The 17,941-nt window shown below is 45.6% G+C and overlaps 1 long non-coding RNA gene across 1 annotated transcript in view; it reads left to right on the top strand.

Annotated features, from left to right (window-relative positions):
* Positions 1–15,106, top strand: part of LOC112547817 (uncharacterized) — a 41,846-nt gene extending 26,740 nt beyond the window's left edge. The window contains exons 2-4 of the long non-coding RNA XR_003091626.2: positions 1,045–1,432; positions 12,629–12,867; positions 15,058–15,106. This is a non-coding gene — a long non-coding RNA (uncharacterized LOC112547817). The remainder of the gene's footprint in view (positions 1–1,044; positions 1,433–12,628; positions 12,868–15,057) is intronic.
* Positions 15,107–17,941: the final 2,835 nt, after the last annotated feature.

The following is a 17,941-nucleotide window of genomic DNA, read 5'->3' as shown; positions in this document are numbered from 1 at the left end:
CTTCCCATTCCCCTGCCCCCGCCCTGCTCCTCCTGCCTTTTCTCCTCATTGTCTCCTCTTGGCCCCCTGGCATTTGTCTCTCCTCCACCCTGCCCCTTGGTGCCTTCCCCTTTCTTCTCCTGCCCTGCCCCTCCTCCCCTCAGCACAAGCCCCTTCCTCTCCTCACCCCCAACTTCCCTTTAGTTTTCCCCCTACCCCTTCCCTCACCTTTTGCCATTCTGACACCTGCACCTGCCTGGCAGGGCAGCATGGCGGGTGGCTGCCCTGCGTGCTGAGACTGGAGCCAGGCCACAGTGCTATTTTAGTACCATGGCCCAGGCTGCGTGGTGGCTGTCCAGCTGCTCCTGAGGTGGGCAGTCACCCGCCCGAGGCTACAGCCCCACCGGCAGATCAGCCAGGGCCACAGCTGTGCAGCTCTGCTGAGGGGTGGGTGGGAATGAAATTCTTGGTGCGCGCTCGCACAGGTGTGCACCTTACAGAGAACCCTGGTATACAGCTGTGGAACATCAGTTTTATCCTCTCTTCCTGCATTTGTATGTATTTTTCGTAATCTCCCTTGTGCTCCGGTTCAAAAACCAGATGGGTACCTCCACAGGCTAACTTGCCCCCATGGCCATGCATTTGTTGCTTAATATAGATTTTAAAGACAGAGGGAATGTCTACCCTGGGGAGTTATTTCGAAATAACTCCCCATATTTTGAAATAACAAGGCGTGCGTCCACAATACCAAGCCTGTTCTTTCAAAATAATGGGCTTGTTATTTTGAAATAATAACTCCTGCTGGTGAACAGGAATAAGCTTATTTTGAAATAGTTACTTCAGGAGTTATTATTTTGTAATAACTTATTTCAAAATAACCTGGTAGTGTAGGCATAGCCAGAAGGAACCATTATCAGTCTCCCAAACTTGTTGGGTTCTAAAGATTTGATGAATTAAGATCCTTGCCTGGCCCTGATTACTGTAATGATAATTCAAGCCTCTCCCACGCACTAATGACTGTTCCCCATGTAAAGAAGGTCTGTGTTATTTCCCCTATTTTTACAGATGGGAAACTGAGGCACAATGAGATGAAGTGACATGCCCAAGGGCACACAGCAAGTCTGTGTTAGTCCCAAGAGTTGAACCCAGCTTTTCTGAATAATGATACGGTGGCTGAAACACAAGATCATTCTTTCCTCTCCTTCATGCCAGCTCTTCAGTCTGGAGATTTCAATGGATTTAAGTCTACTAACAGCTGGACCAAAGGCTTAATTGAGGGTCACAGGAGAAATAAATCAACAAAGGGCAAATTCATTCTAGCAAAGTTACTTCTTCAAGATGTATTCCCTGTCCTGGCAATATACCTTGGCATCACTTCAGACAGCTGCATCTTCCCCATGTTTCCTGAGGGCTTGAAACCAGAAAGGAAAAATTGTGAAAAGATTTGATTAAGGTAAGGGAGAAATACAAAAACAGGCTTTATTTCCCAGTTCTGTATAACCTCTTATATTAATCCATTGTGCTAAATGAGGACAGATTTATTCATATTATGTGCAGTGGGACTTCAGGAACACGGCCGACCGGTCAATTTTTAGCCTGTTGCATAGAATCATACAATCCTAGAACAGGAAGGAACCTTAAGAGGTCATCACATCCAAGCCTCTGCCCTCACAGTAGGACCAAGCACCATCTAGAATCTCAGTGGTTCCCAAACTTTTCAGGATCATGCCCCTTTTTTGATTTCTGGGAAACCCTCACACCTGCCCCCCCCCCCAAAAAAAAATTGCAGCAAAACTTGAGCAAAAAAAAAAAAAAGCTTGCCCTTTTAAGAACAGGGCAGGTATTGCCCTTTTAAGGTGGCCATTTTAGAGTCTGCCCGCCTTGGGGGGGCGGATTTACGGGGGGAAGAGGAGGACTGGGTCACCTCATGCCCCCCCTGGAATTTCTTTGCACCCCTCAGTTTGGGAACTTATTGATCATCCTGGATAGATGCTTGTCTAACCTGCTCTTAAATATCTCTAGTGATGCAGATTCCACAATCTTCCTAGGCAATTTATTCACATATTTAACCACCCTAACACAAAATTTTTCTTAATGTCTAATATATAGAAGTTACATATAGAAGTCTCTGGGGCTACATTAGTATAAACGGGTATGGAATCTAGCTGTTGAGCTTTAATGGAGCTGCAGTGTGTAGATTTTCTCTACTCACGCTTGGGCAGTATTCTAATTTTAGTTACATTGGTATAAATATGGAGTATCCCTACAAAAGTCAGGAAGGCTTGATTGCCTACTTCAGTTTTATGCTGGTGTAACTACATTGGTTTGAAAGGCCTGGCCCTCCAGTGCAAATCTATTACTCCAGAGTGCCTACTAACTAGGCGATAAACTTTTTTAGACATGCGTAGGTTATAAACCGATTATTTTGGTGTAAATCTGGAGGGAGGCAATGGTGAATCAAGCCAACACAGTTATTCCATTTACACTGGTGTAATTGACTGCAGAGTCTGGATCATGACATGGGAATCACGTGTTTGACAAAACTCTTGTTTTTCTCTGCAGCAGTTAAGCCTTAGAGAGAACGAATGTTTTTCACTGCTGGTTTTTTGTTTTTTTTTTTTTGTTACAAGTCTAAGTTGTGGAATGCAGAAAGCATTTGAGGGGAGGGTTACAAACACAAAGGTGTCTCGGGTGGCTCTTTGAGCTAGTGGGTTAAGCCATGCTGAAGAAACAGAAGATGCCTTTGTTGTTTTTTAAAGCATTTGCCAACATTATGAAACCAAAATAGGGCAGATACTGTACAAGGGAACTTTTCTCCCTTGCTGATTATTCCTCACCAGTTAATCAGCCATCACATACATTTATCTCAAGTGGCCCTGCTCTCAGGCCTGATCCTGCAAGATTTATCCATATGAGTATCCCTTGCTCCTGGAAGCAGACTTTTGAAAACTTAGGGAAACTTCTAGTGTAATCCACAAACCTCGGGTGCATCTACATTGCACCTCGAGCTCGAAATAAGCTATGCAATTTGAGCTATGCAAATTGCGTAGCTTATTTCGAGCCAATTTCGAAATAGCTTATTTCTAAATGTGGCGCTGTCTACTCAGCACTTATTTCGAAATAAATCACTATTCTGAAACGTCCCTTACTCCTCGTGGAATGAGGTTTACAGGGACGTCGGAATAGCGTGCCTGTTATATTTCGAAATAATGGGCACGCTCAACAGATGTGGAATAGCTATTTCAGGATACCTCTGCAGTGTAGACGGAGCCCTTATGTGGTTCGCTGTCCCTTGTAATGGCACTTAGACCACTTAGAGCAAGAGATAAGAACAAGGGCGCTCTACAGCCTAAGCTGAAAGTCAGCTGGCTTTATATCTCAAGCTGTAGAGGCTCCTCTACTAAGCATCTGAGGTTCAAATCTACCTGGTGGTGGTTGTGCTAGCTCAAGCTATTGCTCTCAAGATCTGACCTCCAGTCCTTTTCCTGTAATTGCCTGTTTGTTATTTATCTTGCCAGCTGGGGCAGATGCTGCAGGAGGAGCATAGACTCTGAGATCACTTACAGCGAGAGATAAGAATACCCCTTCAATTCACATTGGGGCAACATAAGGTTAAGCAATCCAGTTCCTGTGCCTAATTCCTGCTAATAATGAAAGAGGCCACTTTCTCTGGTGCTGCAGAGAACAGGGATGTAAAATCCCGTTTCATTAGTTAACCAGTTAAACATAACATATAACAGGTTAACTGCTTAAATGAGGCTGGGGGGACACTTCAGGCCAGCTGGGCTGGGCCTGCCATGGACAGGCTGCGCCAACCTCTCTCCATAGCAGCTGCTCCATCCAGACTGGACACCCCCCCCCCCCCCCGCAGGTGGGGAGCAGTTCTGGACAAGCTGAAGTGCACCCCGCTGGGATGGAGCAGCCCCCTGCCCTTGTTGGACAGGAGGCTGCTCCAGTTAACCATAACCAGTTAACCATTCACATCCTTAGCAGAGAACAGACCAGCAATGGAGTGGAACAGTGGTTGTGCAGGGGCCTGATGGTGAAAATGAGGATATTAAGTTCAGTGCTGAGAAAAAAAGAAGCCAGAGAAGGGATTCAAAGAGGAGAGCTGAGATAGGAAGGGGCAGGAACGTAGGTGGAACATTTTGGGAAGGGGAGATGCAGGGAGCTCAGAGCAGAGGAAACGCTCATAATTATGGGTAAACCCTAGTAATTATAGAACCGCTTCCATGTGAGGAGAGATTACTAAGATTGGGACTGTTAAGCTTAGAAAAGAGAAGACTGAGGGGGGATATGACAAAGGTCTATAAAATCATGATTGGTATCAAGAAAGGGAATAAGGAAAAGTTATTTACTTGTTCCCATAACATAAGAACTAGGGGTCACCAAATGAAATTAATAGGTGGTAGGTTTAAAACAAACAAAATGAAGTATTTCTTCTTGAAAAGCACTACTTGTGGAACTCCTTGCCAGAGGATGTTGTGAAGACCAAGACTTTAACAGGTTTTAAAAAAGAACTAGATAAATTCATGGAAGTTAGGTCATCAATACTTATGAGCCAGGATGGGTAGGAATAGTGTCTCTAGCCTCTGTTTATCCAAGGAATGGATGACAGGAGAGGGATCACTTGATGATTTCCTGTTCTGTTCATTCCCTCTGGGGCATCTGGTATTAGCCACTATTGGAAGACAGGATACTGAACTAGAAGGACCTTTGGTCTGACCCAGTTTGACCGTTCTTACGGCATAGGCAGAAGAGATGTAATGTAGAGGAAGAAGCAGGCTTTAACAAGAAACTAGAAGTGGAGGGAGAAGAGGAAAACGATTCTCTAGCATACTTCAAAGTTGGCTCTTAACAAGTGCAAGTTAATTGATCTTAGAGTTGCATCTGCCAATGCCAAGTCCTATGAATTTGCATTATTTGTGAGTGGGAGATTCTCTGCACAAAGAGAATAAATAACTGGGTGGCAATTCCTTGTTTCCCGATAGATGAAGTACTGGAGGGCAGTGGAGCTGTACCTTAGGAACACTACCCCATATAATCTTGGAAATATTCAGTGGCCTCCTATGTTTTTAATTAAAATTAAAAGAACTTCTTAGTCTAGCTCCCAATGAAGTTGACAGGAAGACTCGTGGGCCCAGATCCCCAAAGGTATTTAGGCACCTGTATCCTGTGGGAGTTAGGCACCTAAATATCTTGAGGGTATGGGCCCACTTGACCTCGTGAGAAGAGGAGGCTTAAATAAGAACGAGTCATAAACAGAAGCAGGTAGAATGTTCCCAGCTCAGCCCAGATGGAGTGAATCACAGGTCGCTTGGTGTTCCCTCGCCAACTGAAAGCCTAACCCAGCCTTGCCAACAGCATCTCAGCCTGAGCCCAGTTGAAAGGGAGCATGGGGAGGATTTAGGTGCAGAAACCAGCCCAGACTTGCACATTTTGTGTAGTTTAAACCTGACGATGCTTCGGGGCTTCTGATGAGCTTCCCATGGAGGATTTGATCCAGGCTTGCAGTTCAAACAAAGGAGGGATGAATCTGTAGTAGATGAGACTGAAAAAGTGGCTTGTGAGGCTGCTTAGAAATGTCACCTGTCATCTTTCAGCCAGACTTGGTAAAAAGAGATCCACTCCATCTCTGGTATAGCTCAGGGGGAGCTGCAGGAGCTCACAGGATCACACCACAGCTGTGTTAGGGAACAAAATATACTCACAGGAGCCCTTGACTGAAAACCCTTGCTCCTTAATGCTCTGAACCTGGGACAAGGTGGGCAAGAAGAGACTTTGGGGATTAGATGTAAAGTTCAGCTCAGCTTCACTGTATTATACAATTACCTAAGATTTCAAAAGTGTTACACCCTAAATGGAGGGTTGCAAATTTTGCTTGGACATATTCCTGGAGGTTTCATCACATGATGTAATCTCTCCTTAAAGATGAATCTTTAATTCCTGGAGACTCCAGGACCGTTCCTAAACTGCACAGGGTGCATTCATTCAAATCATCCTTTTAAAGCGACTGCCTCCAACCTGACTCGTGGCTTCAGAGGGTGTCTTTCACTCACTGACATGTAATATAATTATCTTCTATAAAACATACGGACACAAAGGACGCGTCCTGTAATTTACAATTCGTTGGTGCATTGCTTCTTCAGGAGAGATTCCTTACAATTTGGCTCACACCCTTTACCCATAACGAACCACATTCTCTTCTCAGCTACACTGGCCTGGCTGCTTCAGTGAGGCTGTGGCAATGTGACTGAGGGTACGTCTACACAGCAACATTATTTCCAAATAACTTAGTCCGTGACTACACAGCAGGCAGTTATTTCAAAATAATGTTGAAATACTGTCAAGCTGAAGGACTTCTTACTCCGACTCCTGTAACCCGCATTGTACGAGGTGTAAGGGAAATCGGAGGAAGAGTGCTCGATTTCGATCAGTGCTGTGTAGATGCTCCCAGTTTCAAAATAAGCTATTTCGAAATAATTACATAATTGACGTCGCTCAATTTGCAGAGCTTAGTTCAAGTTAAGCCCTGCAGTATAGATGCACCCTGAGAGGAGAGTTTGCAAGTTGTGAAGGGGGGAGCTTCTAATACATTGTGCTACTGAACTGCAGGAGAATATATAAAGTACAAAGAAAAAAATCCTCCTGGATTTTGTAGATAAACGAAACTCTTTTCAGTTCTCAGAAGGGTGTTCTCCGGCCCTCCTCTAAGCCAGATGCTCCCATGTTATCTTATTGTATGCCCTGCTCGCAGCTGGCCCTGGCATCTCACACACCCCCGTGCATAGAATATGGCTTGCGATAAACCTACCCTAACCTTCCTAATCAGCTGAGAAGTGCTGAGCAGATGCCTGGAGAAGGCTGGTCAGAAGTTTCATTCAAGGCAGGAGAGGACTAATTCATTTCAAGTATGACGATGAAATGCAAGTAGGTGGACTAGAACTAATAAGTGCACATATTATTGCCCTAGTTTTCTGCACTAAGATGATGGTACATCAGCTTGATAGCGTGTCACATTTACACCCACCTACAGGCCTTATTAGACTGCCACGGTGCTTTAGTATAAGAGAGACTGCAAGCCCATGGAGCTGAAGGATCACTGTCCTTCGCGTTTAGTCATTTGCACCAATGCAATATCCATGCAAATCATTACTATTCTGATCTGGCAATGTTTCACGCCCACTTGGCACAGGTGTAAATGACAAGGGCCAACGCTGAATCATGTTCTTTGTGACTTATGCCAAGAGCTATTTTTCACTCCCTTTGTGGCTGCATGGCTTGCTTCACCACCTCAAAGTTATTGGCTCTATGTGCAACTAAATAACTTATTAAACCCAGGGCAGCTAAGGTGCCTGGAAGAAGGAGCCCTTACTCATATTTCGCAATCAAAAGGAGCAATTTGCTTGCTGAAATTGCATGAGATTCTATATTATTTCAAGATTTTTGGCAAACATAATCTAGTTCCCCCAAAGGGTTACCTACCTGCACGTTGCTATTCAAATTCATTTTTATATCGTTAATAATTGTAAATCAGGCAGCACAGATACTGTGAAATCCTCTGAAAGACAATGTATTAAACCTCTTCCTAGTAAGAATACGATGTGTCTGGTCTGACTAAGCCACACTATGGGCCTGATTCTTCAGTGGGATTGCAAGGATGTAAATGGACATAAGAATGGCCAGACTGGGTCAGACCAAAAGTCCGTCTAGCCCAGTGTCTTGACTTCTGACAGTGGCCAATGCCAGATGCCCCAGAGGGAGTGAGCAGGACAGGAAATCATGAAATCACCCTGTCACCCATTCCCAGCTTCTGGAAAAGAGAGGCGATGGACACTATCTGTGCCCATAGTCCATGAATTTATCTAATTATTTTTGAACCTTCTTTATAGGTTTGGCCTTCACAACATCCTCTGGCAAGAAGTTCCACAGGTTGACAGTGCATTGTGTGAAGAAATGCTTCCTTGTTTGTTTTAAACATGTGGGCTATTAATTTCAGTTGGAGACTCCTCGTTGTTGTGTTATGAGGAGTAAATAACACTTGTATTTCCTTTGTGCCTTTGTACAGCACCTAGCACAGTGAGTCCTGGTCCCTGACAGGGGCTGCTGGACACTACAACACTACAAATAAATACTAATAATGATTTGGTCCCATGTGTATTTAGACAGCTTCAGAATGGAACCATGCTTCATTAGGGAATAAGCAATAGGACCACAGGAACAGAACTAAGTTTTTACCCGTCAATAAGTCTGATAGTTTGGAATCACTTCATCCCGTGGGGAGGAGGGCAGCAGTCAATGCATGCTAGTGAAGAGATTTTGGCAAAGAACATTAAGGAAAGTCCTGTTAAAATGCCACGATATCAGTTAGTGGCTGCTAGAATATAGGTTTCTAAAGCCATGTCTTCACCCTGGGGAAAATTGATATTGCTGCAATCGATTGATCTGGAGTTTGATTTAGTAGGTCTAGTAAAGACCCATTAAATCGAACTCAGAGGGTGCGCTCCTCCCCTCTCTCCCCCCGGTCAGTGGCCAGTACTCCTGCTCCTGAGAAGAGTAAGGGAAACCAACAGGAGTGTTTTCTCCTGTTTGTCTCCTACTGTGGGGGCAGCGGGGAAACTCGAATCGAGGTATATCGATCCCAGCTACGTAATGAATGTAGCTGGAGCTGTGTATCTTAATTCGACCTTCCCCGGTAGTGTAGACCTGGCCTAAGGTGTCAGTCAAGTGACATGGTTACCTCATGCAGTAAACAGGAGGCAGATTTACAGCAGGTTGCTTTATATGCACTGACCCCGTCGCCTCAGACAGATGAAGGGCGGTGGCAACTGTCGTGGATGTAAGCACGTGGTTCCAGGGAGCACAGGTATTTCTGACCTGATGTACAGACTCTCTTTGAGGTTGCTAGTCAAAATCTTCTATCTGTTTATCAACATCCCTTTGTGCCTTTGTCTGGGTGGACACCGTCTTGTCTACTAGCACAGAAACGCATTCCTGCCCCAGCAGGTCCCATTGTGCTTGGGCAGACCGAGATAGCAAGGCTCATGGACAGCAGAATAGACTCCTGCTTGAGGTTAAACTATAACCACCTCTTTGCACAATGCACAACACAGTTACACAGCACGTTTTCAATCTGCCCATGCAACTGCTTTTCCGGGAGCAAGGGGTAAGAGTGAGAGAAAGGGCTCATAAAGGCAAATGACTTACGATCATTCCTCACCTTGCCATTGCAAACCAAATATACTGGAAAGAGATTAGTCATAAATGATGCTGTCACATATGGCGTAGAAATTGAGATCAACTAATTGTATCAATAAATGAAAGCATTCGCCTTAGAGGATAACGAGACTAACAGGGCTCCCTCTCTGAGATTCCTTAGACAGTTTTAATTCAACACGTTTTGCTCATTGACTAACTTTGCCTTAAGGAACTGAACTTTTGCCTACATTTAACTTTATGGCTAAGTCTACACTGTGAGTTTTTGCAGCAGAAAATATGCTAATGAGGGACTTATTAGCATAAGTCACAATCTCATTAGCATATGTTCTGCCATTTCTTTTTGCGCAAGGAGTTTTTGCATAATGTAGCCGCTTCCGTTTTGTGCAAAACCCCGGTTTTGCGCAAGATCCTCATGCCTCTCTGGGATAAAAACCTCTTGTGCAAAAAGAAACAGCAGAAAATATGCTAATGAGATCACAACATATGCTAATGAGTCCCTCATTAGCATATTGTCTGCCGCAAAAACTCAGTGTAGACAAAGCCTTTGAGAATAAGGAAGTTCTGTTGACTTCAGTTGGGACTGCTTGTGTGATGAAAAATAAGCATACGTGGAATTGCTTGTAAGATCAGGCTCTTAAATGTTATTTGAGTCTCAGATGTTTGAGCCTTAGATATTCAGGCCCTGTCTATAATACTGCAGGCCACCACACTAACGTACGCAACGTCAGCTATGTGAATAACATAGCTGAAGTCAATGTACTTAGGTCTCCTTTACCGTGGCATCTTCACGGCGGTTAAGCAATAGCTGGCACTCTCCCATCGACTCCACCTGCTCTTCTTGTTTTCGTCGAGTACCAGAGGTGACAAGAGAGTGCTCGGTGCGATAAATCAACCCCGCTGGGTCACTTACTGCCCGTCAGTCCAGCGGGTAGGGAAGGCATGCCCTGACTACGGCAATCTCAGGTCCCCTGGTGGATTGTGATACAGCAAACAACTGGTAGGATAAAACAATTGTCAAGATATTGTAGTTTTGTTTAAAGATTTTTTTTTGAAGTTACATCCATTTCTCAGTGACACGGAAGTGACAGAGGGTTCATATTTTCTGCAGAGAGCACCTTGGTTTTCAAGATTTCATTCATGCACAAATAACCCTGATTGCTGGAAGAGCTGAATGGATGTTACTGAGATCTGAACATGTGGTTCAGCTCTTCTAAACCCAGGGACTGGTTCTGCTGCTGTGGAAGAATAGGGGCAGGGACCTATCAGGAACTGGGACAGCTCTCTGCTTGACTCCAGTTCTGGAACAGGTTAGAGCAGCCAACGGGCTGCTCTAACATGCCAATTGGCAATGGTCTCTGAAGGCCAGTCCACTAGTGTAGCCAAAGTGAAGCGTTCTTTGACCATGGCCATGCCCTGAGCCTCTCCACCCACTGTGACAAAGGCTGCAAGGACAGTAGCCCTGGGCCTATACTATGACAGAGGACTCTCCAGCAAAGGCAATAGGACTAGATTGTAACTCTTCGGTGCCGTCAAAGTGGTGCAAAGGAGATGGAGCAGGACAGAGAATCTGGCCCAGTGTGAACTCAGACACCACCACACACACAAATCCTTTTAGCAAATAAATTCAGCCTGGACCAAAGCGCTCTGTATTTCTGGCACACCCAGGGTGAAATTAGGGGAGCCCTGCAAGCCCCATAATGCAGCAGAACAAGTTGGTTTATGGAGGTGCTGCAAAGGAGGAGTCTGCCATTCCCAGGGTGTCAGGCACAGGATGAGCAGCGTGGCAGTGGGGTAGGGCCATAGCCAGAAAGCCCATGCCTCATAGGCACGTGCATGGCGAGGGAAGTAGAAACATGTTACCGATGTATTTTATTCATACCCAGCAATAGCAGCTCTGCACCTAAATCCTCCGCTACTTCCTAGTCAGTTGTCTGAAGACTCTTTTAAGGATTCCAAGGACTGCAGGGTTTAGCCCAAGGATGTTACTTCAGATCCTGAAAATCTGGAACAGGTTAGAGCAAGGTTACTTAACACATGGCCCACGGGCCGCATGTGGCCTATGGCCCGTTTGTGGCCCGCAGTGCGGTTTGGGTTTACACAGGGCTCAACACACAGTCTGCAGGTAGGGTCCTTTGAACATGGCCTCTGCTGGGAACATGTTCCACAACAGCGAGGCATCTCCCAGGTGGGGTGAGCACTGAAAAACGCAAGCAGACAGGCTGGCTAGAACAGATGGGTACAGGGTATCGTTGTTTCTAGCCCCCAGGGAGGAGGTGCCTGAGTATTGTGGGAAGTGTTTTGTATTCATGCCCGTCAGTGTGAAAGAAGCTGTTTGCATATATATTTGCATGTATATGCAACCACATTTAAGTTGCGGCTCTCGGCATGTGCCGTGAGTATCATTGTGGCCCCCGGGGCTTCCAAAGTTGAGTAGCCCTCGGTTAGAGCAACCCGAGGACTGCTCTAACATGTGCCAATTAATTTTCCCCCACTGGAGAGCCACTTTGTCACGGCCTACATTAACTTGTTATATCTTCCGGAAACACTGAGTCCCAATCCTGGACTATAACCCCATAGTGGTAGGTGCTGTACAAACAAGGAACAAAAAGCTGGTCCCTGACCCAAAGAGCTTACAGTCTAACCATTGATTTAAGTTGGGGCAAAGAGGTTACCAGTGGGGAGTGCCGGGTTTCATGTGCATTTGGGTGTTAGTCACATGGCTCAAATCCAGTTTTGCATAAGAAAAGACATTCCCCTTTATGGTATTTCATAACTTCCTCTTCTGATATCTTCCCCGCACAGCGACTGATTTCTTATAGTTATATAAATGTCTCTGAGTGTGACGTGACAACAGAAATACCTACAACCAGTGCTTTTTTTTTTTTTTTTTTAAAGGTACCAGTACTCCAGGGGAAAAAGTTGTTGAGCTCTGATTGGAGGTGCTGGTACCGTGTCTGGAGGTGCCGGTACTGTGTACCAGGCATTACCATCACAACAAAAGCACTGCCTACAACAATGTACGCTTTTCAGGTTCATTCTTTGAGACTCAAACTAACTGAACTGTAATTTGAACAGAGCTTGATTTAGGCTTAAATTTTCCAACATGGCCACTGCATGTGGGCGCCTAAAATATTTGGCAGTCCAACTTGAGTGGTGCCGGGCCTGGTTTTCAGAGCCATTTGGCCCTCTCTGCTGTTAAGTGGTACAGAGAGTGTTCAGCACCTGTGAAAATCAGGTGCAGGATGGGTCATATTTATTTATTTTTATTTCAGTGGCAAAACTGAACACTGTCATGTCTACTGCTCTGTGATTTACATCTCCACAAGGATGTTTTACAGGGGATCTTTAGGGTGTGAAGCCAAAGAACGCAGCAAATACCTTATGGAAGCCTCTGTCACCCTTCTATTAACTGCTGTTATTTTGATTTAAGGACACATCTAGCTGTATGACATACAACAAGACACTGAATTATGCAACCAAAGAGTGCAAAGCAACCCCCCCACTCCTAAAGGGCTCCCAGACTACGGGAAGTCAGTCCTCTCCAGAAACATCAAACCAATGCTGGATTTAAGAGAGAGAGAGAGAGAGAGAGTCAAAGCCAGGGGTGGGGAACCTCTTCTGGGCCGTGGCTGCTGATCCACAGAAAAACCAGCTGGGGACCTCACACAGGTGAGAAACAAACAAACAAAAAAAACCTCTCGCTGACGTGGCCCCTGACTGAGAAGGAAAAAGACGTTCCCCACATTCCCCGGCACACCAGAGCCTAGGGGGGCCCAGCCTAGTAGATTTTGTGTGCTCCAGTCCCGCAGGGGAGAAGGGGGCTGGAGTACCAGAGTGGGGTCCCCAACATTGCAGGGGGGAGCCCTGAGTAGAGTTGCCAGGTGTCTGGTATTCTGCCAGACAGTTCGGTTTTTGGGCCCTCTGTCCGGTAAAAAAAATCCAGAAAATACCAGACACGTGCAATGTCCGGTATTTCCTGGATTTCTGGCTGGGTGCCGGACAGAAGCCTGGTGGGGGTGGGAGGAGGGACTGGGAGGGGGCACGATCGGCGCTGGGAACCCAGGCTGTGTCTGACGCCTGGGGGAGGAGGAGAAGCCCTGTCCCTGCTCCTGAGTGCATGGTGGAGCCGCAGCCGGACTCACTCGCGCTTCCCCGGACTGTGGGCAGGACTGACAGCACATCGGAATCTGCATGTGCCCGGGTCAGTCCTACCCTCCCCCTCCCCTGCTTCCCCCGACCCTTTCCCACCAGCTCTGCTGCCCCCGACCCCCTCCCGGCCACTCCTGCTTCCTGCCAGCCAGTTCTCCTCCTCCGGATCTCCACTCACAAGCCATGCTGCTCCCGACCCCTCCCTCATCTCCCCGAGCCAGCCGCACTGCCCCCAATTCCCCCCCCCCCATCTCCTCTGGCCAGTCGCACTGCCCCGCCCCCCCCATTTCCCCAGCCAGCCGCGCTGCCCCCGACCTCCCCTCCCAGCCAGCCCTGTCCCCCTCCCAACCAGTTCCCGCCCTCCCATCAAGTGTGTCCGGTATTTTCTCTAAACCTATCTGGTAACTCTAGCCCTGAGCCTTGTAGGCCAGATCCAGGCAAGCCAGGGCACTGCATCAGGTCCCTGGGCCTTAGGTTCCCCACCCCTGGTCAAAGTGAACATCTTCCACAACTGAGAATCTTTTCCTTTTGTCAAGCATTTTCTGCCTCCAGCTTTGAAGTGCATAGTCAAGGACCATCAGCACATCGTCCCCGTTGGCTTGGGCTGATTTTAGGGTGTTGCAAAGGGAGTATGTGCAATCGAAATAGACACCGGGAAACAGGATTGTTGAATGCGCGTGCGAGAACACAGTGCCTGACTCAACTTCCCTCGACAGCGCCGTAAATCAGGAGTAACTCCACGGAGCGCGAGCGACTTCCGCCATTATAAAACAGGGCTCAGTAAGAGACCAAAACATCAGGGTTTTGCCTCATGCCAGAAGTGATCTGTGATATCTCCCCTGTAAAAAGCACTACAGGGAAGGCGAAGAGGCATGCAGAAGGAAGGACGCTACATTTTTCCAGTCAATTTCAACATTAAAGAGTTTACATAAGATTCTCAGCAAAGTCATGCTACGTTTCCTCACTAAGCCTCGATGGGCCAGAGCACAAGACAAATTCTAGTAATGTTCCCTCCCTTTAGTTCTTCCTCTCTCCACCAGCAGGAACACTGCAAACAACAGCAAAAGAGCTGCTTTCTCTGCTGAGGTTTCTGGCTTAATCTGCTTTCCCTTCACAGTGCAGTCATAGATCCTCTACTCCCTAGGAATGCCCGAGGTGCTACTGAGGTGTGTGGTCTGCTCTTTTCATACCCATCCAACCATTCCAAATGGAGCAGTTTATCTTTGTTTGGCCGAATGGCTAGGGCGCTAGACAGGGAGTCGAAGGCCTGTGTTCCATCCGTGTTGGATCTTTAGCCTGCAGCCTGACTTTCAGCAGGTCTGTGTTCCCCCTCCTGCGGTTTGTCTTTTTAGAATGTAAACTCCGTGTGGCTGGGATTGTCTCTTAGCCTAACAAGATGTACTAGGTACGTGCATGTAAACAGCACTTCACCTACTGGGGCCCTGATTTTAGCTGGATGCTGTTGGTACTAGAGTAATACAAATAATATCCTAGACTTTGCCACTTCCTTCTAAACTCCTGCCTTTTCATTTAGTTTCTTTTAGTTTCTTTTCTTTTCTCAGGCTGCACAAGCTTAGGGTTGCCAGATGATTTCATCAAAAATACCGGACACACTTGACATTACATCACAATCTAAATTACATCGTATTTAGAAAATACCGGACATTTCTATTTTCTCATTTCTATTTTCTCAATTTGTTTCCTGAACAGAAAGCTCAAATACTGGACTGTCCGGTTCAAAACCGGACACCTGGCAACCCTACACAACCTAGAGGGCTGAAAAGCGGGGAAGCTACAATTCCAGCAGTCAGGTTGATTTACTGGTCTGGGATTTTTAGCCCTCTCTAGCACTTGGAACAGGATTAAACTGTGGAAGAGCTCAAGGGACTGAAAAAGAAGAGTGTGAGAATGGATGGGCAAGAAATGGGAGAAAGACAGGAGACCTGAAGCAGAAAAAAGGAAGAAGAGAACAAGGAATGGCTGGAAGAGCACAAGAGAAAAGCAGAACTGGCATGTATTCTTTTGGGTTTGTAAAATACAGTACGGTATGGAAGAAACAGCTCTTAAGTGAGGGGCTTGGCTTCTCTGACTTACCCTGCATGACACCATCGTAAATCCAACGTGACTCTTGAATTACAGAGATGTAAGTGTGAGGAGAGTTTGCTCCCCACTCATGTGGTCATTTGCGCTCATTCCACATGCAATATAGAATTTCATGCTGGAGATGCTAGAGATTTCAGTGTGATAAACTATGGAGGTGGATTGGAAACTATAGCAACGTGGAACAGAAATCATGAATGGTTTCAATCCCCTGCAGCATGCTACTTGCAGTTCTTGGTTAGAACATAAGAACATAAGAACGGCCGTACTGGGTCAGACCAAAGGTCCATCTAGCCCAGTATCCTGTCTACCATCAGTGGCCAGCACCAGGTGCCCCAGAGAGGGTGGACCGAAGACAATGATCAAGCGATTTGTCTCCTGCCATCCCTCTCCAGCCTCTGACAAACAGAGGCCAAGGACACCATTTTATCCCCTGGCTAATAGCCTTTTATGGACCTAACCTCCATGAATTTATCCAGCTTCTCTTTAAACTCTATTATAGTCCTAGCCTTCACAGCCTCCTCTGGCAAGGAGTTCCACAGGTTGACTACACGCTGTGTGAAGAAGAACTTTCTTTTATTAGTTTTAAACCTGCTACCCATTGATGTCATTTGGTGTCCTCTAGTTCTTCTATTATGGGAACTAATAAATAACTTTTCTTTATCAGCCCTCTCCACACCACTCATGATTTTATAGACCTCTATCATATCCCCCCTCAGTCTCCTCTTTTCTAAACTGAAAAGTCCCAGTCGCTTTAACCTCTCCTCATATGGGACCCGTTCCAAACCCCTAATCATTTTAGTTGCCCTTTTCTGAACCCTTTCCAAGGCCAAAATATCTTTTTTGAGGTGAGGAGACCACATCTGTACACAGGATTCAAGATGTGGGCGTACCATAGTTTTATACAGGGGCAGTAAGATATTCTGGGTCTTATTTTCTATCCCTTTCCTAATAATTAATAATAATTATGGTTATAATATAATGTCTGCTTAGAGGATGAAGCTCACACCAACACAGAAAGGCTGGGCATAGCTAAGTGAACCATGTAATTCATACACTTAAGCCTAAAAAGGTCTGGAAAAGGTGGGCCCTCTGCATTGAGGTAAATTTTACCTGGAGTGAAAAGAACCCACTTCCGCTTGGGCCAAACACTGTAGTCTCTATTCAGAAAAACAACCTTTGAAATCAAATGGATGTTTTGCTCCATCGGGATTGCATGATTAGGCCCCCAAAGAGGTTTCAATATACACACGGACACTGCATTCATTAAAACCAAGACAACTTTCCCCCCAAAGCACTACACCCAGCTGACATGCAGCCATCTCTGGGTTGGAAGGGGACACTCACCTGGCACATTGCCCGGGGGAACTTTGACCAAACCATTATTCTTACCTCTGCACCGTGGGCAAGCTTCTTGTCAAGAAAACTGTATCAAACTCAGACGAACTGCTACGTTAATGCTGCAGGGATTTCAAAAATGAGACCCTGGCAGGGGTCCAGCCAGCTTGAATTTCAGACCACTAAATCATTCAGCTCTGTATTTGTATGGCAAACATTTGTATGTATTTATATGAGTATTTACATTATCCCCCATATAAGATAATATTCTTGTGTATTTCAATTAGTGGATGCTAGGAATACCCTGAGAGTAGCAGATTGCTTGTAACTTTGGCCCTATGAATGTACCCCCAATGCAGTGGGAAAGCCTGTAAAATCCACATATAAAACCAGAGGGACGAACTCTTTGCCCAAGTATGTAGGCAAGTAAGTTACTAGAAATGTTCCCATTTAGAACAGCAGAGAATTTGGCACAGATAAGCAGTTTTACTTAAGTTCAATGGAGCACCACTCTTTCTGGCTTTATGCAGAAGCCAAATGCTTACATACCACATATTCTTCACCCCAGTCTCCTTCTCCCCTGAATCCCTTAGCGTCTTTTTTAAAGGAAATATTTATAATTTTCACACGTTCTTCCAGAAAGCTCCTTTTCCTGATGAAGTTTATTTTGTGTTATGTATATCTCCACTTTTCTCCCCCGTCCTGAGGACCTTGTTCAGTTAGTGGAAGTTTTGTACAAAATTGAAGAGAGGTTTTCCTCTCCATTCCTACCATTTATAGATCACCTTGTGCCTTGCAACTTGTGTCACAATAACAGCTTCACCACCTCCCAGACATCGTCTTACAGCTAAATTTGGCTCTACAGTAGCCCTTTCTCAGTTTCCCTTTTGAAGCACCTAAAAATAATCCAGAAAGATTTTCTCCAAACTAGGAACACACCTGCTTGAGACTAGCTTAATAACACACACCACACAAAAGTTCATATATTAATGACTCATGTATTCAGGCCCTCCTGCTGATACATTGAAAACTAGAATTGATTAGCAAATAGTTTCCCCAGACTTTTTGGCAAAATATGAAATACCAACATATTTTCATCAAAAATTTCCACAGAAAAAAAATGGAAAAAAATCCATTGAAGTGGAAAACCAGCTTT

This window comes from Pelodiscus sinensis, chromosome 28, assembly GCF_049634645.1.
Source record: "Pelodiscus sinensis isolate JC-2024 chromosome 28, ASM4963464v1, whole genome shotgun sequence".
NCBI lineage: Eukaryota > Metazoa > Chordata > Testudines > Trionychidae > Pelodiscus > Pelodiscus sinensis.
The sequence above is the reverse complement of the archived record's forward strand: the minus strand, read 5'-3'. Positions and strand labels throughout refer to the sequence as shown.